We start from the raw sequence: 24,250 nt of genomic DNA on the forward strand, positions 1-24,250 counted from the left end.
AGGAAATTAGAAATTGGCGATCCATTTCACTGTTGAATGTGGACTATAAGATTCTGTCCAAGGTCATCGCCAATCGGGTCAAGTCCGCTCTGGAATTGGTGATCCACCCTGACCAGACCTGCGCTGTGCCCGGCAGGAAGATCTCTGACAGCCTCGTGCTGCTCAGGGATATGATTGCCTATGTACAGGACAGGGGTGTGGACACCTGCCTCATCAGCCTGGATCAGGAGAAGGCCTTTGACAGAATATCGCACACCTACATGGTGGATGTGCTCTCCAAAATGGGGTTTGGGGAGGGAATTCGCAATTGGATCCAACTGCTCTACACTAACATCAGTAGCGCAGTCTCAATCAATGGGTGGGAATCAGATAGCTTTCCAATTAAATCTGAGTTCTGCAGGGTTGCCCTCTCTCTCCTGTCCTGTTTGTGTGTTGCATAGAACCCTTTGCTGAGTCCATCAGGAAGGGTCCAGGCATAAGAGGAGTGACGATCCCAGGCAGTGGAGGCACTCAGGTCAAAGCCTCCCTGTAAATGGACGATGTCGCCGTCTTCTGCTCGGATCAGCTGTTGGTGCGCAGACTGATCCACATCTGCGACCAGTTCGAACTGGCTTCTGGAGCCAAGGTAAATCATGGGAAGAGTGAGGCCATGTTCTTTGGGAACTGGGCTGACCGATCCTTTGTCCCCTTCATCGTCAGGGCTGACGGCCTGAAGGTGCTGGGGATATGGTTCGGAGGGACCGGGACGTGTGTTAGAAACTGGAGGGAGCTAGTGTCTATGGTGAAAAGAAAACTGGGCATGTGGGAGCGACGCTCCCTTTCCATTGTGGGTAAGAACCTGGTCATCAGGTGTGAGGCACTCTCGCTGTTGCTGTACGTGGCGCAGGTCTGGCCCATTCCAGACTCCTGCGCGATGACGATCACCCGAGCCATCTTTCGCTTTACCTGGAGGTCGAAATTGGATTGTGTCCGCAGGGACGGGATGTACAAGTCTCTAGATAAAGGGGGAAAAAACATGCCCAACATCGCCCTCATACTGATGGCCACCTTTGTGTGCGGCTGCATCAAGCTGTGCGTAGACCCTCGGTACACAAACACCAAGTGTGACTACGTGCTGAGGTTCTACCTGTCCCCAGTGTTGCGAAGGATGGGTCTGGCCACGCTGCCGCGGAACGCTCCAAGTAGTTGGACCGTGCCGTACCACCTGTCCCTCGTGGAAAAATTTATGCAGAGAAACAGCTTTGACCACAAGTCCACCAGGCAGTGGTCGGCATGTAACGTCTTAGAGGCCCTGCGGGAAAAGGAGAGCGTGGATCCTGTGGAATGGTTCCCCGAGCAGACTGTCAAAGTCATTTGGCAGAATGCCTCATTGCCAGAACTTTCCAACAAGCACCAAGATGTAGCTTGGCTGGTGGTGAGAACGGCCCTCCCCGTCAGATCCTTCCAACACGCCAGGAACCTCACCCCCTCCGCACGTTGCCCTCGAGGTGGCTGTGGTGGGGATGAGATCATTGTTCACCTCCTTGTGGATTGTGCCTTTGCAAAGAAGGTCTGGAGAGAGATGCAGTGGTTTCTGTCGAGGTTCATCCCGAGCAGTTCTGTGACACAGGACTCTGTGCTCTATGGGCTGTTCCCAGGGACACACATCGAGACAAACATCAACTGCAGCTGGAGGATCATCAACTCAGTGAAAGACGCTCTTTGGTCTGCCCGAAACTTGTTGGTCTTCCAGTGCAAAGAGTTGTCCCCGACCGAGTGTTGCGGACTGGCACATTCCAAGGTCCAGGACTATGTGCTGAGGGACGCACTAAAGCTGGGGCAGCCGCTGCAAAGGCGCAGTGGGGAAAGGTCGCTGTCTAAGACCTTTCTGCCACAGTGTACCGAGGGGCTGGGAGCTGTTGAGAGCGCCTCGGGCTGTACAGCTCAAAATGAATGCATGCATTGAATACTAATTGTATTATAATTGTATTGAAGCACCTCGGAGTGCAACATAATGTATGTTGATAACTCCAATACCATTGTCTGATTGTCTGCATTGACCATATCGAAATGATTGTAATATTCATTGATTGTATTGATGCACCATGTGATCCTTGTGTAAAAGTTGAATTTGATTGTACTTTTGTAATGGTGATTTTGAAATGTTTTGGAATGTTCTTCCAGATATTTTATGAATAAAGTATATTTTTCAAAAAAAAAAATTTGCCCCCTTGCACTAGATGACTTTGGTGGGCGTCCTCTGGATGACTGCGGCTGTGAGAGTCCTGCTGTCATAGAACTTTCCTGCACAATGGCAGGAATCCCTTCTGTTGCCACGACACTCGAGGGTGACTGTGCCAATAGCAGAGGGGAAAGAATGCTCCCATCAGAAGCACCCTGAGAGGTGCCTCTAAATGGCGGCAGCAGCTGCTCACCCTCCGTTATGATGTCCGATTGGGTCTCCCTGCTACTCTGAGAGGTACTGGACACTGGATGTGACTCCAGGCTCCCAGTCCCTCTATTGCTCTGGGTCTGGGCCCCTCAGCACATGGAGGGCAAGGCAAAGAGTGAATCCCCACAATCACTTCTGCGATCCGCTGGGACTGGCCCTCCAAGGCAGTCACCCATCTGTCCACAGAAGAAGCTCTGTAGAGTGGGTGATCACAGTGCCCATGGCCTTGATGGACATCTGCGAAGTCTGTGCCAGAATGTGTAACTCCCCTGGTGTATCTGTCATAACTCCACATACCTTGCACTGGATGTCCAGCATCTGCCATCTCATGGATGACTCCAGAGGCTTGTCATTTGACTGGGGCTCAGTATCTGGATCACCTCCAGTAGTCCTCCAACTGCCAGAGGCCTGCTCCATCACAGTCTCCTGCAGCTGCATGCGTGACTATGAAGTGCCCTCACCAGATTGTGCTTGTCTTTGTTCCAAGGCACAATCCACAACCGAGGTGCCAGTATCTGTGCTGGCACTTTGTGCGGAGAGAGAATGTGCCACTGCACTTTCTATGGCTTCCTCTTCCTCCTCAGAGGCTAGTGTGGGACCCTCAAGGTTTGTGGCAGCAGCAGTCGATGGTGCACCTGTGCAGGAGGCAGCAATAGGAAATTTATGGCTATCGTCTACCTTTGCGGTGAATGCAAGGAGCCAAACTTCCACTTTGTCAGCACTGCAAGCATAGTGATATAATGTGATAACTTACTTTTTGTTTGGATTTCACCACTTCCAGCATGCAGCCACTCTTTCCTCCCCAAAGCATGAGAACCTTCAAAATCTCAAACCATCATTGGGTCATTTGTTACAGCATCACGCACCCTCCCCTTAACCTTATTACCAGTTCTCTCATTCAATTTAGATAATGCTCCTTGCAATCTCACCACCTTGGGGCCTTCCTCCTATGTCGCCTTTGCCAATGGACTAGCTCCACTCATTTGCAGCACGCTTCAAAAGCACCTCCTTGATAGGTGTGATGATGGCCAGGTTCGCAACACTGCCTGCTGTCTTGCTCCTCTCCCTGGCATTGTGTGCCCTCTTCTCATAGAGTGTGACATTGTAATGAATTAGAATCTCCTCTACATTCATTCCTTCACACTCCACAAGGTGCGCAATGATTAGCACCTAATAATGTGTAGTGTAACCCTGTAATGCAGTGGGCCGTGCACAACACCCCCCACCGAAACCTCCCCCTACACCTCCTCATCGGCCTCAGGGCTATGTACAGTGACATTTCTGCATCATGTAGCCTTGCAGTTCTAGGCAGTACACAAGGCAACACCCAAAAAGAGCCTTCCCAAATCCTTCCGTGTATGTACATTTCCATAATGGAGCTTCACTCACCCTTGCTGATCTTAAAAGGTAATTGAGGCATTTTTGGCGCTGAATCCAGGCTCTTTGGGTGACCCCAAGGTTGATGACTTCTGTTGCAACCTCATCCAGGCTGTTTTGGTCTGGTTGTGAGGTTTCATTCCATAAACAGGCATGAGAACCTCCCCCCAGTCACTTACAGCTTGGAGGACGGTTTGCAGGGAGTCGTCGAACCTTGGGGCCGGCCGGCTCCTTCATTCCCCATCTTCTGGCCCCCTTCTCTCGGCCATCTGTGGAGAGACAAAGACAGTTATCAGCCTGATCCGCATATATCCCTATATTCATCAGGGTTATGCTTCAAATGCATTCCATGGCTTTGTTTTCCCTGCCAAAGGTTCAGAAATCTTCTCTTCGTGAAAACAATGAAAAATAAACAAAAAATTATTCAATTGAAATTGAATTCAATAAAAATGGAATTAAAAGTCTAATGATGACCATGAAACCATTGTTGATTACCATAAAAACCCATCTGGTTCACTAATGTCCTTTAGGGAAGGAAATCTGCCATCTGGAAATCTGGCCTACATGTGACTCCAGACCCACAGCAAATGCCCACATCTCATGAACAAATAATTTTTAAAAATTAGTGTATTATTCGGTGTCCTGGAAAGATGGCGGAGGGAGTTGGCAATCCATCAACTTCCAGGTCAGACTCCCACTCATTGCCACAGATTGTATCATTCTGCCCCTTGCTTCGCAGATCTTCAATACCTTTTTAAAAATATATAATCTTTTTTCACAGTTGGATCTTCAATACCTTTTTAAAAATATGTAATCTTTTTTCAGTTCACAGTTGGAATCTGACAAAAACCGAGGTGTTTAAAATATGAACAGTCCCACTTGATATGTGACTGTAAAATATATGCGTACAGTGCAAGGTTGATTATTGTTCCTGTAATGCAAAACACACTGTACAATTAGTGAAGGATTGTGCAGCAGTCACTGCCTTTCGAATAGATTTTCAATGAGAACTTTGGAACTAGTGAATCCCGCACACGTTGAGTGAAACGCTTGCCAGATTCCAGCAGAGATTGCCTTGTGTTGTTTAGATGACTCTGTGCTATTTCATGCAGTCAGTTCATTTAAATAGAAATAACAAGGTTTCCTAGGATGGTTACTTTTTGCTTTGGGAGTTCACCTAATTTTGCAGGGGAGAACGGATGGGAAATCTCAAGAGTACAGCATTCGGAAAACCGCAGTTCACATTCAAAGAAATGCTATTATTTAAAGGTAAGTGGCTAAATTCAGAGGTTTTTAATAAGGGCTCAGACTGGAGTTAGAATTGTCAGCAGTTTTTGTGAAAGCTGTATGAAGCAGTTGGAATCTTCTCAGTAAAAATGAAGTGAAGATAGACATAAATGGAGGTTTTGAGCATATGTTAGAGTGATACCACACTTGACCCCTTATTTGGTACTTAGAATACTGAGCAGTTGAGCCATGCAGACACAAGGATCCAGTTGTGATTTTCATTTTATGCTAAATCTGCTGATCTCAGTGAGCTGATGATAGGGCATTATAACTGGCTTCAGCATCCTGGGTTAGGGCCAGGAAAATTGACCACGGTCTTAATGGGCAGAACTTTTTGCAGAGGGAGCACCCGGCTGAAAGGTCAGGGGCGAGCCTGCTGAATCCCTATCTGGGAGGATATTCCGGCTCTTGGAGCTGCCAGCCAATCAGATGGCTGGCTGCTCTTCAGTCTCAGCAGTGGCTGCTACTGGAACTGTGGTGCGTCCCCCACAAGGAGCAACGATGGAGGCCGGACTGCATAGTAAGTGGGGTGGTTTCGCCAAGGTCAGTCAGGCAGGCCCAGGCGAAAGAAGGAACATAGCCACCCCCAAACCTTCAGCATAGCCATCAGGGTTTACCTGCTGCCTGAAACCTACCTACCGCTGATAAAATTCCAGAGGAGGGGGTAGGCAATAGACAAGTCACTTGATTGTGCCCCCACACCTGCTAGCCCACTCTCAGGGGTGGGGTTTGTTGGGCATAAAATTCCGGCCAATAACCCTCACCACTAGTGTATGTTGGTGGATGTCAGTTAGGGGAAAGTATATTATGGTACCTTACAAGATGTAGCACTTGGATGAACTGTGTAATCCTTTCAATGACATAGTCATTCTTTGCTTAATGAGGAAATTGCAGTAGGGTTCAGCTTGGATAAGAAATTGGCTTAAGGACAGAAAATAGTGAATCATGGTAAATGATTGTTTTTCAGACTGGCAGATGGTAAACAGTGGTATTCCCAAGGGTCGGCGCAAGGACCACTGCTGTTTTCGATAAATATCAATGACTTGGATGTTGGAACGCAGAGTAAAATTTCAAAATTTGCCAATGATACCAAATTTGGAGGAGAGGCAAAAGTAAGGATGATAACAATGAACTTCAACTGGACATAAATTGGCTAGCAGAATGAAATTTAATATAGAGAAGTGTGAGGTGATGCATTTTGGCAGAAGGGACAGGGAGATGCAATATAGACTTAATGGCACAGTTCTAAAGAGTGTGCAGGGACAGGGGGATCTTGGGGGGTGTGGGAGTGGCTCATGTGCATTGCTTTTTGAAAGTAGCAGAATGTCTTGAGGGAGTAGTTAGCAAATGGAACCTTGGCTTCATAAATAGAAGTATTGAGAACAAAAGAGTGGGCACAGAGGATATACCAGAATGGTTCCAGAGATGAAGGATTTTAGCTACATGGTTATGTTGGAGAAGATGGGGTTGTTCTCCTTGGAGCAAAGGAGATTGAGGGAAGATTTGATTGAGGTGTACAAAATTATGACAGGTTTAAATAAGATAGATAAAGAAAAGCTGCTGTTCCCATTAATTGATGTTGCATGGACTAGATGACACAGATTTAAGGCTTTGGGCAAGGGACATCTGAGGAAGAATTTTTTTAATGCAACAAATGGTAGTGACCTGGAACTTGCTGCCTATGAGGGTGGCAGAAGCCGAGACGCTGAATGGTATCTAAAGGAAATTAGATGGCATTTGAGGAAAATAAATTTGCAGGGCTAGGGGATGGAGCAGGGAAATGGGACTGACTGGAATGCTCAACACAAAGCTGGTGTGGAATCAGTGGGCCGAATAGTCTCCTGTTGTCATGACTCTGACTCTAAGAATCCATTAGGTATGAAGCTGTTGTGGTACACAGTTGGTGGTGACCACTTATGGTGAGAAGAGATCTACACAGTTAGAAATTGTAATAGTTACAAATTACATCTATTTTTGAATTAATTTAAACAAATACAGTGAGTTTACAAAACTGGGTGACTCAGCTACTTGTGGCATCATGAGATGCTCTTACCTTTGTTGAGCTTAAGCAATTTTTAATTCGCTTGTTGAGATTTTCTGTAGAAATCAATTTTTAAAAACTACCAGCATCCTTTCAAACTTCAAATACAAGTACTTGAAAACTAACCATTTATTATAAAACTCAACTTGAAAATACTCGTTTTTTTTGTTTTCAATTGATAGCATACATGGATAAGAAACAATCAGCCTTATCTGCAAATTAATTTATCTTTTTGCCTTCATAGCAATCCATTTGCTTTACAAATAATTTTCAGGAAAGCTTAAGGGAAGTCAGACAGATTTACCAAGTTATGTAAAATAAGGTGCATTCAGGCCATTGTTCTCTACAACTCAATAAAATATACAATTATTTACTATATAGCGAACATGAAAATGTTATAGAGAATAGCAAAGGTTTCAGAGAGGAACATGATCCACAAAGAAACAATCAAACTGCATCAGTTAGGGGCCTCCTGGTTGTGCATTCACTATTCCCTTCAGACATTGGTAGTGTTATCAGGACTGGGTAAGTACAGAATGGAAAGAGAAGGCACAGATGGAGGTTAGATGTTTTCCCACAGGGGAATAAACAAGGATAGTGCAAAACTAGAAGCCAGATTGGAGATGATGCTATGTCATCTGGAGCCATATTAATTTTCACAAAGGGGTGATTCTAGGTTTCAGTATTTTGCTGTATGTTTTCTTGGGGAATAGGTTGTTTAAGGAAGGGCATCCTGCCAACTCTATGCCTTTTTTTCCCTTCTATTTATTTACAGTAAAGTCCCACCGTTCGCGGGAGCTATGTTCCCTTGAAACCTCGCAAATGGCAAAATCACGAATGAAATTCTTTTCTTGTGCCAGAATAATGAGATCAAAAGGTTCCCTAATATTGGGCCCTAGCTCTATTGCCATTGAGCCTACCGGCAAAGAGTGGAGAGAGAAAATGGATCACATATATTGTCTGCAGTAGCATTCAGGCTGCTTTCCGGGAGACCTTGGAGTTACAGGGAAGAAGTTGAGGAATTGTGTAGGGTGGGAGATCAGAACCTGAGGCTAGGATTAATGGACACTGGACCCTTTAATGTAGGACTTTGAGGAGCACAACCATCAGTCACTCCTGTAAGTGATCTGAGCATCTTATTTTTATAGGTATTAACTTATACTGCCCTATGTCTACTTGCACAATAGTGTACTCCAAAGTGTAATAATGTACTCTAAAGTGTAGCAGCAGTATCTCCTTGTGATTGGAACTGAATATTTCTTTGCATGTGTGCATCTTCAATATCTCCAAAGGCAACTGGGGAAACATTTGGTGAGATTATGGTTGATACTATTGCAAAAATCTAGTTCATAATTCCAATGTTTTCAAATATAACTTTTAGTTTAGGAATTAAAGTTTTACCATAGATGAATGGGGACATCTGGTTGAGAAACTGAACCCCGAAATAAATGTAATTCAAACAAGTTAATTACAGTTAAAAGCCAACCCCTATGTTTATCTTCCCCACCAGAAAATTTTGATGTCATTTTTACATTCAAATGAAGTCAAAATAATCAGCGATCATTGGACATCAAATATTCTAATCTGGAATGAGTTTTTCATGTAGTCAGCAGCGTTTTGCCATCTTTGACATCAAATGCGATCAAAGGCAAAAGGTGCTTGAAGGCATCAAGTGTGCTCAAAGGCATTAAATGCACTTGAAAGCATCAAATGCACTCAAAGGCATCAAATATGCTCAGCAATCTGCATGGAAAAATACCAAGGCATTAATTACTTAAATAATATCTGAATTTATTAAGTTTTCCCATTTAGTCCAAAAAACCTTCCACAATACATGCTTGAGGGCAAATCCCCATCAATTCTTAGTTCATTTTATTCATTCATTAACTGCCAGCCTGGGAAGAAAACATGCAGAATGCGGGACGATCAGCTTGAGTCTCAGCATCCTTGGTCCTTCCCACCCCTCGATCTCCTCCCAGTGGCCCAGCCCCATCCACGCCCTAAGGACTGTCTTATCTAACCCTCTGCTAGTCTCGGAGTCTACACACCCATCCGCTTAGAGCAGGCCTCACCGTCACATCCGATTCTGGCTGGCCCTGCAACCTGAGCTCTCCAGGGATTGGGGGGGGAGGTGGGGGTGCGTGGTGGCAAGAGAGAGGGTGAGGGAGAGAGAAGAGGAAGGAGAGGGGGAAGAAAACTTCTACAACCCGGAGTGGAAGATAGGGGTCAGGGCTGTGCTGCACTCGTTATAGGTTATGAAGAAAAACATAAAACTCGCTTATCAAATATATGTTAAAGCAGAGCTTGGTTTTTCTAAAGTTTGCTCAGTTGTAGGATGTTTGAAACTATATGGACAACAAACAAAAGCTTTAGTGCTGAAGTTTGGGGCAATTGATGACACTAATGTCAATATCACTACTTGCAATGTTAAATGATAGCCAAATTATTGCTTTTGAGTAGAAATGATATCAAATAATAGCTAAATAATTGTTTTTGAGCACAAATGGTATCAAATGATAGCTAAATGTTTGATTCTGAGCGCGATTGATTTCAAATGAGTGCAAATAATGTCAAATGATGTCAACATTTTCTGGCAGTAAGGTCAGAAGTTGAAGTGTAAAGCTTAAACAATGAATGATAATCCGTCTATGGGCTTGTAATGGAGCCAGAAGTTCTACATGTGCATAGTTTCCAAATAAATAGCAAGTAAAAAACAGGTTGTAAACAAGAAAGTTTATTAACAGTGCCAGCAATTCTGAGAGGTGGCGGGGTGGGGTTGGAGGGGCAGTGGCGCGGTGTGGTCGTAAACTCCATACAGTTATAAATGATTCATATGAGTTGCAGAATCTAAGAGTTGGGTTGAAGGTAAAATAATTTCTTTGCACTTCTGTTTGAATCATCCCAAAGCATGCCACTGCCATAGAGATAATAATTCAAGGTGGAGCCTTGGTTAGAAGGTTCTTTTGTTTAATTTATCTGTGTACGTTTACTCACAGAAGCAGGCCATTCGGTTTGGGTTTTGTGAGGGAAAAGTAGCTGTAATATTTGCTCTAGCTTGCACCTAGTGGAAGAAGTCTACAGTGGTCCTCAAAGAGCCTTGTGGCAGAAAGCAGTCAACTTGAATAGTTAGCTTGGAAAGAGCTATACAGAAGCTGTGGGAGCAGACTGGGGCAAAAACAGTCTATGGGCAACATTTTCCCCTCGTCGGGGGAAGAGCGGGCGTGGGCGGGCAACCCTCTGATTGGCACCCCCAATTGGAGGTGCGCCACCATTTTTCGTGGGTGGGCCAATTAAGGCCTGCCCAGTGTGACGTCCGCATGGAAGCATTATGCGCATCCTGTGGGGGGGGGCGGTGGTAATGCCAAATGCGGAAGTGCGCTGCTTCGCGCACGTGCGAAGGAGCACTCTGATCTCCCTGAGATTAAGTGCTGCCTCAGGGAGATCGGTTCCCAAAGTGAAGAAGTTATTCTGTCGAAAATTTCATTTACCATCCATGTCCCCTCATGTAACAATGTCACATGAGTTAGGACATGGACATAACTTTAAATAAAAGTGAATCTTAATTTTTTAATTCAGTCATGAAACCTCATCCCGCCCGTGGATGAGGATTCATGCTTTTTCAGGTGGCCGCCAGCACTCCCAACCTGCCTGCCAACCTTAAGGTTGGACAGGCAGGTCCACTAATTGGTTTAATTGTTTTTTGAATGGCCTCAATAGGTCGTTGACAGGCCGGAGGGCGCACAGCTGACTTGGCTGCGCCCCTGCCGACCTGAAAATGCAAAGTGACGTCATTCTGCGTCATTTTACGTGTCGACGAGCAGGCCCTGCCCCTGCTCTCCGATGGGAAAATTCTTCCCTATGTCTGTCCTAAGCAAGGACGAGGAGCTGAAGAGTCCACAGTTGTGAGGTCTTGAAAGAAAATTGGAGGATTGCTTAACCAAAAGCAAATGGAAGGATCCCAATGTAATTTGTACCTCAGAATAGCTGAGATACTAAGGAGAATTAAAATAAATTCTGGAGGGCTGTGGCATACTGTTTGAGTTGGTCCCTGGAAATGTGAATGAACCTTCAAAATTTCTTAAGATAAGGGAACTCTTGACAGGGAGTAAAAAGTAGAACTGAATTTCCAACATAAGTCCTTATAAGTTATAGTGTTAAGTTAGTGGTGCTTGCTTTGTTTAATTTCTCTTTATGTATACGATAAAGTTTGTCTTTGTCAAAAAACATGAAATCACGTGGCATTGTTCTGTCGGTTAATTTCCAGGTGTTCAGATTTCTTCTTTAACTGTTTACGGTTCCTAACAGGATCATAACAAAATAAATCAATAATCTTCTTTGTTTCACAGTAAGGAGAACATACAGAATGGCAGTTATAATCAGACTCATTTCATTCAACTGGTATAAGTTACCTTTGTGCAATAATATAAAATAAAGAACAGTTATCAATATCAACGGATCATCATACTTGACTTAAATTAGGTTTTTTCCTGCATCCCAGCCTCTGTTGCTTGACTACCTGGTAGTATTCTATTTCAAAATGCCTCTGCTGGACTACCTGTGTCTGTGTTTTATTTCTTGTTGTTCACAGCGAGAAAGAGAAGGCTCATCAGACCAAAAACTCTGGGACCAAAAACTCCCCAGTACAATGAGTTTGAGCTGTTTATCTTGGTAATCCATAAAATATCAAATTGCTTATCTTTTACTCTATGAGGAAATAATGTCATTAGTACCCTACCTACCTATCCTCTCTGCCATCTTTTTATTCTAATTTGGATAAATATTTCATGCTTAAAACACAACATTTAAATTAATTAATTTTCCAAATCCTTTTGGTGGAAAATGATAAAAAGATTCCAAAGTATGATTAAAAACTAGATTTTCTATTAGAACCATGCTAAAGTTTTGTGATGTAGCTTGTTGTAAATCTATAGCTGCTCTGTGTCTGAGGCATGGCTACAGAATAGACCTGAGAAAAGATGATGAGGTGCATGGGGTGTTTGTACCTTTTGTAGCAGGACTTCCTATGTACTATTAGTGAGTTTTAATAGGACTGGGGCAAGTGTGGGGATGAATGCAAGAAAGTTGCATATAGGCTACAAGGAAGGGTGACATGTTAGGAAGAGATGTGCCCAAAGAAGGAGCTGGCTAGAGACATGTGGGTCAGGAAATGGAGAAGTAGTGGAAACACCACGAAAGAAATACTTTGCAAGGAGTGGGGGGTAAGATACAAGGAATACCATGTTGATGTTTTTCTTCGAAATATATGCTTCTAATTTTTTGTGTGAATATGATGAATACCAGAACCCATTGCCCAGTTACAATTATATGCATTTTAAAATTTGCGCGCTCATGAAATGAGGTCGCTCGCTAGGCCAGCATTTGTTGCCCATCCCTAATTGTCCTTGAGAAGAAGATGGTGAGCTGCCCCTTTGAACTGCTGCAGCCCAGCAGGTATAGATACACCCCTGAAAGTACATGAAGTAATAGTGCTGGAAACAATCTATGACAGGCTTATTATTATGACATAAAGCAACAACAACATCAAAACTTGCATTTGTAGAACAAACCCCTTTCCTGCTGTTGTAAAAAATAATTGAATAAATACGTGACAAAATGAGTATTACTTGTGTATTGCTCTGAGTTCATGTTCCAAATATCACTTTCCTCAAAAATTTAAATTAACATTTTTATTAATCTTTCTTGCTGTGCAATGTGAACCAAACGTGATGGGAAGTAGTGGGCAGCAAGTTTGATTACAGTGATGAACATATTACTAAGAATTCTCCTTGTAGTTCTCTGTTTTATTTTAAAACCTTGGATAACCTTGTGCATTGTAGTTATGGAAAAGCTTTGTGAAACAGTACTTCTGCACTCAGGGGGTTCGATTATTATAAAGTGAATTATTTTAATCGGCTTTTGGAGCCGTTCCATCATTAATTGTATTATATCCTACAGAGTTTTCAGATAACCCTTCTCTATCTGGCCTCAGCAGGCTAAGAAACAGAGCTGTGAGACTCTGAGTGAATTTGGAATGTCCCAGCGCCCATGATTGCAATGACAGTGTGACCTGGTATCCAAGCAACAGAAAACTCCTTGTCAATATGAACAATCCAAACTGAGATGAAAAAAACTCAAATTCATAGCTACGAAAGTACCTGTTTGTTTGCTAGAAAATATTGCTGAAGAGCTGAGCAGGCTCTGTGATAGTGTCGAGGTAGGCTCATAGTTATGGGTGTTTGGCTGTTAATTAATGTGAAGAGCCACTGAAAAGACAAATCCCAATTATCCTCTACATTTAGGTCTTTAAAACTAAACAGGATTTTAGCTCCTCAATTACAATCAAAACAATTCTGTGTTAATATTTGTATTTTAGAAACCATCAATTTTTTTTATTTCATTGAAAACCGAGAAGAAAATTTTGGTTTAAGTTTTAAGTAAAATTCACTGATCTGGAAAGAAAGTGATTTGAGATATGTGAATGACATCTCCATTATCCACTGTAAAGTAGGAGAACTTCCCCTTCCTGAAGCCTGGCTGAAAATGGGGGATAATTGAGATCCCTGAGATTTTCCTTTGATACACATTGTACAGTAATATCCAAGGCATGGAAATGAAGACTATATAATATGTTACAATAAAAACATATTTTAACCAGCAGCTGGAGGAATATGAGGGCTGCTGGATCTAGGTGGATCTGCTGGATCATGTTCTTTGTTTCAAGTTCATGGGCAGAATTGTCCCAGATTTGCACTAAGTGCGGTAACGGGCAGGTAAATTGACGTTTAAACCCATGATGGCAGGTTTTCACGCTGTATCGTCCCAAACCTGCCATATTATTTATGTATTCTGGGAAACACGCTGTTTCCATGGCGGGAGGGCTCCGATTCGCCTGGCATGCCATCACCTCGCCACTTCATCATGCCAGGCACCACATTTAAAGTACAGCGGCGCTCAGTCCAGGACTGCAGCCACGAAGACGTGGCCCTGAAAGACAAGAAGACTGCGGCCCTCGAGCGCCATTTGGACGCCGTGGAGGGCCGCTGTGATGTCCTCTACCACCGCTCTGGCCACAGGAGGGGCAGCAACATTACTACCACGGCTTGGTAGATGATGGCAGTGGCAATGCTGCACAGAAGAGGTTGGCCTTTCAATGCAGATAGACAATGAATGATCTCATCTGTGCAGCCAGGGTATGGCAACCATCTCAGCACTCTAAACTCACACACTCAAACTCATCACGCATTCACTGGCATCTCACTTACGACTAGCTCGCGGTACATCACCACCCACTCTCACACACATACCCTCACATGTCCATCTGGCCTCATCTCCTCTGGAGACTGCCTCCTCAGGCATAACCATGTTGAGACCACTTGCACAGATCAACATGTGCCCCTCCACACACATCCTGGGTTACCCTCCTTCCCCAGTACAGCTCTCATCCTGCAGCTTCTTCCCTTGTCTGAGGCCACTTCTCCCCCTTCGCCAAGTAATCCCTAGCCCTGAAGTCATTGTGGCTGATCTGGTAGGTAGAGACCTGCCGTGAGCCCCCCTAAAAGTGATGTGATGCTGTCTGTGAAGCCTGGCGCTGATGACTGTGAGCGCTGACCGAAGTAAGGTTGGCAAACAAACCTTGAAGTCTCGAGCAAAGTGCAGCCCCCAAGTGCACATTGCTTACGTGCTGTTGTGAAATATGTCGGCGGGTTTCCCTGCTGACATGGGCGGAATATCCAGTGGAGGGGGATGATTCCGGCAGGCAGATCTAATAATGATGTATTACAGTGAGGTCCCTGATGTCTGTTGGCGGGGAATGTGGCCCGCCATTGGTGGGCTGAGAGGACAATCACGAACTAGTTTCATGCCATTGTGAAACCAATCGCGCCATACTGTCTGCCCATGCCACCGAACACGTCCGACACTGGCAGGCATGGAAAATCCTGGCCCATGTGCTTTGCCTTGCCCCCCACCCCCGCCCACAAACCCCCCTTAGCTGGACACCATTTTGGTCTCCCCTCTCTGCTCACCACTGCCGCCCCCCCCGCCCCCCAAAAACAAAAAAATCCCCACCGACAACTTTATGTTTCTTCTCTGATTTGTATTCTGGCTTCTGATCTTGATTCTGCCCTCCAATCTCCTACTTGTTTCAAAGCCCATTCTTCTCCTCCCTGAATCTGATCCTCCCCCAGCCTTAACCGCTGATCTACACTTTGCTCTGGCTCCCAAACTTCACCTGCAGCCGACTTCCATTCTCCCCTCTGACCGCAAACTTTTCCCCTACCTCTCACTCCCACCCTTCCTGGCCTTTCCAATTCCTTCTCTCTGCTACCTGACTGCAGCTTGGACCAAAGGCCTACCGCCCAACCCCCAGCCAGCATCTCAATTTGGTTGGTCATTTCAGGAATCTGACGTAAAAAGTGGTAAGTCCTGCTGTCAAATCTGGCAGGATCTGAGGGAAATCCATTCTTTCCGATTTCCTGATCACAAAACAGTCCCCTAAAAGGAGATTAGGCCATTAGCTCAGTATTTTCCTCAGAACTGCCGTAGTTCGAACTTTGGGACTGTATCTTTGACACTTGTTTCTGTTATTAGTATCTAGTACATGAGCTAGTGCTCCTCATTTCATATGTCTGTTACATACATTCAATATATATGTTTGTCCTTGTTTTCATGTCCAATTGCGGGAATTTGGCATTTCAGTGGATTACAATGCAACAGGAACGACTGCGTGTTTTTCTATTTTATGGACCCAGTGCCAAAGGAGTTATTCTTTCAAATTTCCTCTAAAATGATCATTTACAAAATGATAATGAAAGCTAGAGAATGATGTCATCATATTCAATGTATGATTATTTTTATCCCAGCGCTCTTTGAGTTCAGCATAAGGCTCTTCACAGAATCTAGCTCTTAGAATTCATTGTTTTTTTTTCCTTAAAAAGGGGAAGGGGCAGCAACTATGTCAAAGATCTTGGGTGGAATTTTCTGTGCCCACTAGTGGCGGGCGTGATAGGAGGTGTGAGCTGACAACGTGGCGTGATCAGTTTCATGACTCCTGGAAGGCAGGTTGCGATTGTCTGCTCAGTCCGCCGATGGCGGACTGCGTTTCCCACCATCGGTCATCGGGAACCTTATTGTAATACATCAGCATATCGTTGTCAGGCCATCCCACCAGGCTCTTGTGCCCCAGTTGGATCATCCGTCCAAGTTGGCAGGAAAGCACGCCGACGTGTTTCACAACAGCACAGAGGCAACGTGCGCTTGGCAGCCTGCACTTTAGGTGAACTGGAGGTGAGTGCACAGCAACGTTCTGCAGAGCTCGCCAGGGTCGCTTGTTGCTTTGCAGGCTTTAGGGGCGCCGGAGGGGGTCAGGGTTAAGTATCGCCCTGCCCGACTGGTGGCCGGGTTTTGGGGGGATTGGGTCGGGGGGAGCGGGGTGGCAAGTGCAGCCTTGCCATTGAGGCAACTGGTGGCGGGTTGGGGGGTGGTGGTTAAGGGCAGCCCTGCCTCTGAGACGACTGGTGGCAGGGGGTTGGGGGCACAAGGGCTGCCCTGCCATTGAATATAGGCACCAGCATTCGGGGTGGGGCATTATGGTGGGCAAGGGAAGTGGCCATGCATTCAGGGAACCTGTAGAAAGTGACCATTCCTCTGAAACTGAGACAGTTCAGCCGCAGCCACATTGATACGTTTGGGGTCGGGCTCCTAGCTTATCTGCCCACTCAAGCAGCACAGGGGCATCAAAGTGCAACCAAGGTCTGCAGAGCTCCCCCCAACCCTCCCCACTGGCACATACTGCAAAATCATGAGCACTTCAGTGGACTGCAGAGCAGCTGGAGTGCACACGTTGTACAATCTCCTCGCTAAAGCTGGCCATTTAGCAGTCACTGCTGGAGGCACACTCAGCCTCTTGCAATGTCAGCATCCCGGTTTGGACCAGTCTCCCCCACGGTTCAAACTAACAGGGCAGCCATGCAGCGCATTAATCTCTGGCAATCCAGAGTGGTCAGCATGCTCCAGGAAGCATTAAGGGGCCGTCAAACGACACCAGGACAGGTTCTTAGTACACTCACGCTAACCACGTGTCTCTCTCTTTCATCCTGCAGGAGGAGCACATCAGGATCATGGAGCCTGGTGAACTAGCTGTATGCCTGATGGCCTACAGAGTGCAAAGAAGCCGGAGGAGAGAGCGACTGAGGCTCCTGGCTGTGCAGAGGCAGGAGCAGCAACCTCAAGAAGAAGGGGAGTCTGAGGCTCCCGCACACTCCACCCAAGAGCCACAGTGAGCCGTCGCTGGTCGATGCCTAGTGACACCCAGGGTCTACAGACGCCGCCTTTCGTTCCTCCAGACAACTAAGAACCAGTGTCACTGAAGACTGTGCATGTCTAGGGAACTGGTCTCTCACATCTGCCATTTACTGCAGGATTTGGCACCACAGGGACATGGAGGGCATTCACCACCAGTGGCTGTGAAAGTGACTGCGGTACTCAATTTCTAGGCCAGTGGCTTCTTTCAGAGCTCCATAGGTGACCTCTGTGGGATCTCTCAAGCCTCCACCCACAAATGCATCCATGAGGTCCCGGATGCCATCTTCACAAGGGCACAAAACTTTGTGCATTTTGGCCAGGACCGGGACAGCCAGGATGCAGGAGCGATTGGATTCAGCCAGATCTCGGGTTTCCCACAGGTGCAGGGTGTGATCGACTGCACTCGTGGCGCTCAGATCTCCGTCGCAACACACGGTGGACTACATCAACCAGAAAGGGCTTCCATTCGCTGAACGTGCAACTGGTGTGCAACCACCAGAAACGCATCCTGCAGGTGTGTGCACGGTTTCCAGGGAGTGTGCACAATGCCTACATTCTCAGTTAGTCACTGATCCCTGGAGTCTTCCAGGGTCCACTGAGGCTGCAGAGATGGCTCCTCGGGGACAAGAGCAGAGGCTGTGACTGATGACACCTGTGCGACGGCCTCAGACTGCAGCAGAGCATTGATATAATGAGGCTCATGCAGCAGCTCGCAATTTGGTGGAACAGATCATCGGGATGCTGAAGATAAGGTTCCGGTGCCTGGGCCAGCCTGGTTGAGCCCTGCAATACCGTCGTCTGCTGTGCTATTTACAACCTGGTGCATTAATAGGGTGACGATCTGGCTGAGGAGGAAATGGAGGAGCTGCACATCTCCTCCGATGAGGAGGACGCCAACGGGGATGAGGCTGAGGAGGTCCTTGAAGGCGACGATGACGAGGATGAGGCCCTTGCGCCGGCTAGATGAGGCAAGCGCGCTTGGGAGGCCATCATAGCTGCTGGATTTGTGGAGAATGAGGACAACATGCAGTGAGGTGATTCCATAGTTCCTCACATTGCATTTGTTTGACTCCAGGCTGGCTTATGGCAGTGCAACTACCCTCTGTGTGAATGCTCCTGTCATGGAGAGGTGGTGGAGGCCCTAAATAGTCGCTTAATTACAGGAGGATGATGACAACATGCATTGAGAACACTCCATAAATATTCACACAGCTTCTTAGAGTGTCTGACTCCTGTCTGGCCAAGGGCAGCTCGCTTGTGCTCAGTGATCAGGGTCAAACCATAGAGACACAGCCATGAAACGAAGCATATGATGCTTTGTCCACCTTCAGCACCTGAACTCTTCAGGAGCTGGAGCGCAACATCATTGGTCACAGATGCTGAAGAGATGGGGGCCAGTCCCTCCATAAAGGTGCTGAGAGTACACCGAGAGAATGAGAGATCGCTGTGGTGCCTGCCCACTACACCCTTATAGCAATGACAAGCACTGCCGAGGCGCAGGCATCAGTAATGTCTCCAGGGAATGTGAGGCTGGACCATCACTTTTGGTGTGAAGGCTGCACAGAGCACATGGAAGAGGCCCTGGACTGAGACACCTGCCTTGACTGAGACACACTGTTGGAGGTCAACTATGGCATCAGCGATAGAGTTGAGCCTGTGCAGCAGTGCAGGAGCAAAGGCTTGACCAAGGTCTCCATGGCGGCCGCCATCCTACCTAAGACTGAAGGCAGACAGACATTGTGCCTTGCAATCTGAGGAGTGCTGCAGACCTCCCTTCCTGATCTTCCCGAGCTTGCCTTTGCAGCTCCAGCAACTGTGACATGACCGAGTCAAGAGGCATGTCATCTAACTCGGACTCAGCAACGTTCTGGCCTCCAGCAGTCCTCTGCGTGCTGGACACTTGAAGTCCCTGCCTCTGCCTGCAGTGGATCAGACATTGCAATGCGCTCACCAGATTGTGATCCCGGGCCTACCCTAAAGATAGCTCCCACCGAGTTATGTGCCTCTGGGTTGGTGGAGGGTGTGGGTGAGCGCTGTGACAAGACTTCAGGGAGAGTGCCTCCAGATTCCCCTACAGGGGTTTCTTCAGGGCTTGTTTGGAGACCCTGGCTCACGGACTCTGTCGGCTGTTTGGCAGATGTGCCTGCGAAATCAAGGGGAGATAACTAGTGCATGGCAGTGACCTGTGAAAAAGGACACATCACTCACAGCATGGTAGTCTGCTGGATGTTGCACTGCTGGATCCTCACTTGGTAGAGCACCACTAACCTTACCATTAGCACAGGACCGGTCCAGATCGTGGCCGGCCAGCTGGATGGCCCCGTTTTCGAAGTCCGTGAGGACTTTGATTTTGGGCATTCCGCCACTGGTCTGCGACTTCTCTCTCTTGTTGTGTGCCAGCTTGTCCTGCATGGTTAGAGATGGAGAAAGTGTAAGCAGGAAGCCTGCCAGTCCAGATGACAAGTATGCCTGGCCTGTGTGGGTGTTGAGTGGTCCCAAGGATGGGATGAAGACAATGACAGTGAGTGTGAGAGAGTGAATGGTGATGTCCCTTGAACCGGCAGTGAGTGCAGGCCCTGTGGATATGTGATGGGTTTCTGAGCGTGTGAGTTGAGTGACTTACCCTGCCAGAACAGAGGAGATCATTCATCCTCTTGTGGGACTGGGGGGGCTGGCCTCTTTTGCAGGGCGTTGGCACCACTGCCACCACCTCCCAAGCTGGGTTAGTGCTGCTTCTGCCCATCCTGCGGCCAGAACCGGGATAGAGGACATACCAGTGGGCCTCCACTGCATCCAAAGGTTGCTCGAGAGATGCGTCGCTGAACCTGGGGTCTTTTTCAGTTTCAGGGTCATGTCTTCCATGCAGCAGTGGTGAGCTGGAAGCACTGAGATGTGTGTTTGCGGCTAGACTTTAAACATGGTGCCTGGTGTGTTGCAGTGGTGGGGTGATGCCAGGTCGGTGAATGAGAGCCTGCCCTCAATGAAAATGGTGTGCATAAATAATGAGGCAGGTTCGGGACGATACGGTGTGAAAACCTGCCATCGCGGCCGGCGGGTAAAACATCATTTTACCTGCTCGCTACTGCAGTTAGTGCAAATTTGGGAAAATTCCACCCCTTGTATTTATCACAGAATAACTTCAGTTGTGTATTGTTTTTGACATAGTCACAGATGTTTTCCAGTGCCAAAACACCAGACACATCACTTACTAATTTGGAACTTAAATAATGGAAAGAATTGTTAGCATGTCAATTTAGTTCTTCTTCCTTTTTCTGTTCTATTAAGAAAGAATAACTGAACACACCCGTCATTCTGTGGTGGAACAGTTAATGATTTTCCTGCTTTTATGTTGCATGATCCAACATTCCAGTTATGGTGCCAGGCAGGGAAGATGACCTGGATGATAGCCTGGGCAAAAAAAAAACCCTGATTTTTCAACGACAGCAAATAAGATTCGGTATATTCTGGCCAGGATTTTCCTGTCGGCGAGCGGGGGGTTGGGGCCCGCTCGCCAACGTGTAAAATGACGCATGGTGACATCGGGCAGAACTCCCGACATCACCGCGCCCCATTTAAATTTTCAAGTAGGCGGGGGCTCAGAAAAATCAGCTGTGCACCCGCTGATTTGTCAATGGCCAATTGAGGCCATTGACAGAGTCATTAAAATAATTAATGGACCTGCCCGTCCAACCTTAAGGCCCTGGCGGGCATTAGAAAAAGCATGAAACCTCACCCACGGGTAGGATGAGGTTTTATGTAGGTTTTAAAATTTTTAATTTAAGTGTTTTTAAAAGTTATGGACAAGTCCCAACTCATGTGACAGTGTCACATGAGGGGACATGTCTGGGAATTTTTTTCTATTTTTAATATTTTTTAATGTACAACCGATCTCCCTGAGGCAGCACTTAGCCTCAGGGAGGTGAGTGCGCTTTCTCGTGTGCATGCGTGAAAGAGTGCACTCTCGGCTCAGGGAATCCCCCCCCACCCGCATAGGGAGCGCATTGCACTTCTGTGTGGATGTCACGCTGGGTGGGCCTTAATTGGCCCGCCCACATAAAATGGCGGCCCAGCCCTCCACGCACCTGCTCTTCAACTCCCTCCCAGCCCCCCCGATAAGGGGAAAATTCTGCCCTCTGTTGCTGTTTCTAGAGTATTATTCAGTGTACCACCATCAACTCTTCATGGCCAGAGCAGTCCTGCAGAATATAGATGTGGCTTGTTCTAGATCTGAGGAACCTACAATCTCTCCACCTCCCTTAAAGCTCAGTTATTTCTCAATCTATCACAGGAATCTTAACCTAAAAAGGTGAGTGGGTTTGGTACTGGGAAGATAGTTTAAAGGACTAAAATGGACAGTGCTTTGGGAAGCCAGCTTCAACCCGCTGACTTCTGCTGTTAATTTCAACACGCTCAGTTAGGTGAGAGCAACTTACTATTATTTTATCTGTGTAAATTATAAATTAATTGACTAATTAAATAAATAATGTTGGACAGAAATGGCATGGCTGATGGTGTGCTGTGACTGTAGCATGTGGGAGCCTGTGGAATGCACTGCAATTCTGGACAACCATTTCTACAGAAAATATCTGCAGCTTAGGCAACCTCGGCTCCAAGTTGTTGAGCTGGAGTCTGAGATGTGGACATTGCGGGGCATCAGAGAGGGCGAGAGTTACATGGTCACTTTGTTCCAGGAGGCAGTCATCCCCCCCACCCAGGTTAGGCAGAACTTTAGAGTTGGTCACTGGACAAAGACAGGACGATGTGGCTGTGAGTCAGGCATGTAGTCATGGTGGAGCTTCAACCCCTGATATTGTCCCAACAGGTACAAGGTGCTTGCTAGGTTCATGTAGGTATTAATGACATAGGTAAGACTAGGAAAAGGGTTCTGCCTAGAGAGTATGAGGAGCTAGGCACTAAATTATAAAGCAGATCCTCAATAATATGTGGATTATTGACGGAGCCACGTGTAAATTGGTATAGGGTAAATACAATTCGAGAAATTAATGAAGAAAGACTGGTGTGGGAGAAGTGGGTTCTGGTTCATGGTGTATTGGCACCAGAAGTGGGGAAAGTGGGGGCTGTACCGTTGGGACAGTCTACACCTGAACCATGCTGGGAGCAGTGTTCTAGCAAGCCGCATGACCAGGGAAGTAGAGAGGGTTTTCAACTAAATAGTGGGGGCAAGAGATCAAATTTGGAAAGATGTGGTAAATCAAAGAGTAGAGACAAGGCAAGAAAGAAAGGTATTAATATGGGAAATGCTAAACAGACTATGATGGGAAGGGACAGAGAGTACCAGTCTAACAGTAAATCAGCAGATAAGGCTAGAGACTACAAAAATGGCAAAAGGACAAAATTAAAGGCCCTGTATCTGAATACATGTAACATTCGAAACAAAACAGATGAACTGATAGCACAAGTAGCCATTACAGAGACTTGGCCACAGGATGACATAGATTGGGACCTGAATATTGAAGGGTACATGAAATTTAGGAAGGACTGGAAGCCAGGAAAAGGTGGAGAGGTGGCCTGTTAATTAATTATTGTATTAGCACAATAGAGAGGGATGACCTAGGTTCAGGAGCCGAGGATGTTGAAGCAGTTTGAGTAGAGATGAGAAATGATAAAGGCAAGAAGTCGCTTGTGGGAGTGGTGTACAGGCCCCCGAACAATGTAGTTTGTGTTGGATACTTTTCCTGAAGTATATATTACTGCATTGGAGAAAATGCTTATTATATAGCAAGGAGTGTAAAAAAAATCACTGTAGTGTGTTTCAGTCATTTATGACTGTTGCAGTTGTGGAGATTTTTGATTGCTCTTTCCATTTTGAAGGAGCTGTCAGCACTTGCACCTGAGTAATGTGACAGTAAAATGATGATGCACTGTAGATTGGCATGAACATCTTGTGTATGAAAAGTGACAGTTGGTAGGAATTAATAAATAAAATGACATCTGATTTTAAAAATATCAAATGATACTTTAGAAAGGAAGTCATTATCAGGATGATTAGGTACTCAGTGTTCTGTGAATTTGTACTGCAGTTGAGTGGATGGTTAGTAAAACTAGTAACTTATGATTTTACTTTAATTGCTGTTGTAAATTAGATTACATCTTCTATTGCATTGCACAAATGCTAAAATCAAATCCACTATCAATGCAAAATACATAAGGGGCAATGTTTGACATTTGATTAGCTACCTGTTATTCCGCTATCCTGATTTTCATTTCCATTGACTTCAGTAGACGTGAAAATCAGGAGATGTGCTTAGACAATTACATAAAGTGGCAACATTATTTTACTGAGCGCATGTTAAACTAAAATCTATTTTGTTTATGATATTTGTGGAGTTGTGATAAACTAGTGTACCTTTCAAACCGGTATATTATCCTGTTTCATTTTTAAGAGGTGATAAATGTAAAAATATATTCTAATTGGGCCCTATATTAAAATTGTGCATTTGTAAATATTTTGGATTTCAATTGCTGTATATGTTTATGTTCTTAATGTAAGTTAATGACATTTAATGGCACAGACATTTTCACAAAAATATCAGAACTTTCAATCAATAGTCAGCTCAGCTGAATTGTCAGTGTTTTTGAAATAAATTAAGCCAGAATAATTTACCTCTCATTTATTGCTAATGAATGTTATGTGCCTATAATCTTTTGCTCAGTGGTCACACACTTCTAACAAACTTAGAATTCAAAATATCTACCTGCATGAAATAAGTTTAAAATTCTCACTGCAGTCTACTAGTGGCGTCTGTCAGTTATTCATTGTCTTTGTCCCGGTGGGGGTGGGTGTGGGATGG

At 45.7% G+C, this 24,250-nt stretch overlaps 1 protein-coding gene across 2 annotated transcripts in view; it reads left to right on the forward strand.

Moving 5' to 3' along the window:
- sdk1a (sidekick cell adhesion molecule 1a) overlaps positions 1–24,250 on the forward strand; it is a 950,103-nt gene that overhangs the window by 420,614 nt on the left and 505,239 nt on the right. The window lies entirely within an intron of this gene.

This window comes from Cetorhinus maximus, chromosome 15 (genome assembly GCF_964194155.1).
Source record: "Cetorhinus maximus chromosome 15, sCetMax3.hap1.1, whole genome shotgun sequence".
NCBI classification, from domain to species: domain Eukaryota; kingdom Metazoa; phylum Chordata; class Chondrichthyes; order Lamniformes; family Cetorhinidae; genus Cetorhinus; species Cetorhinus maximus.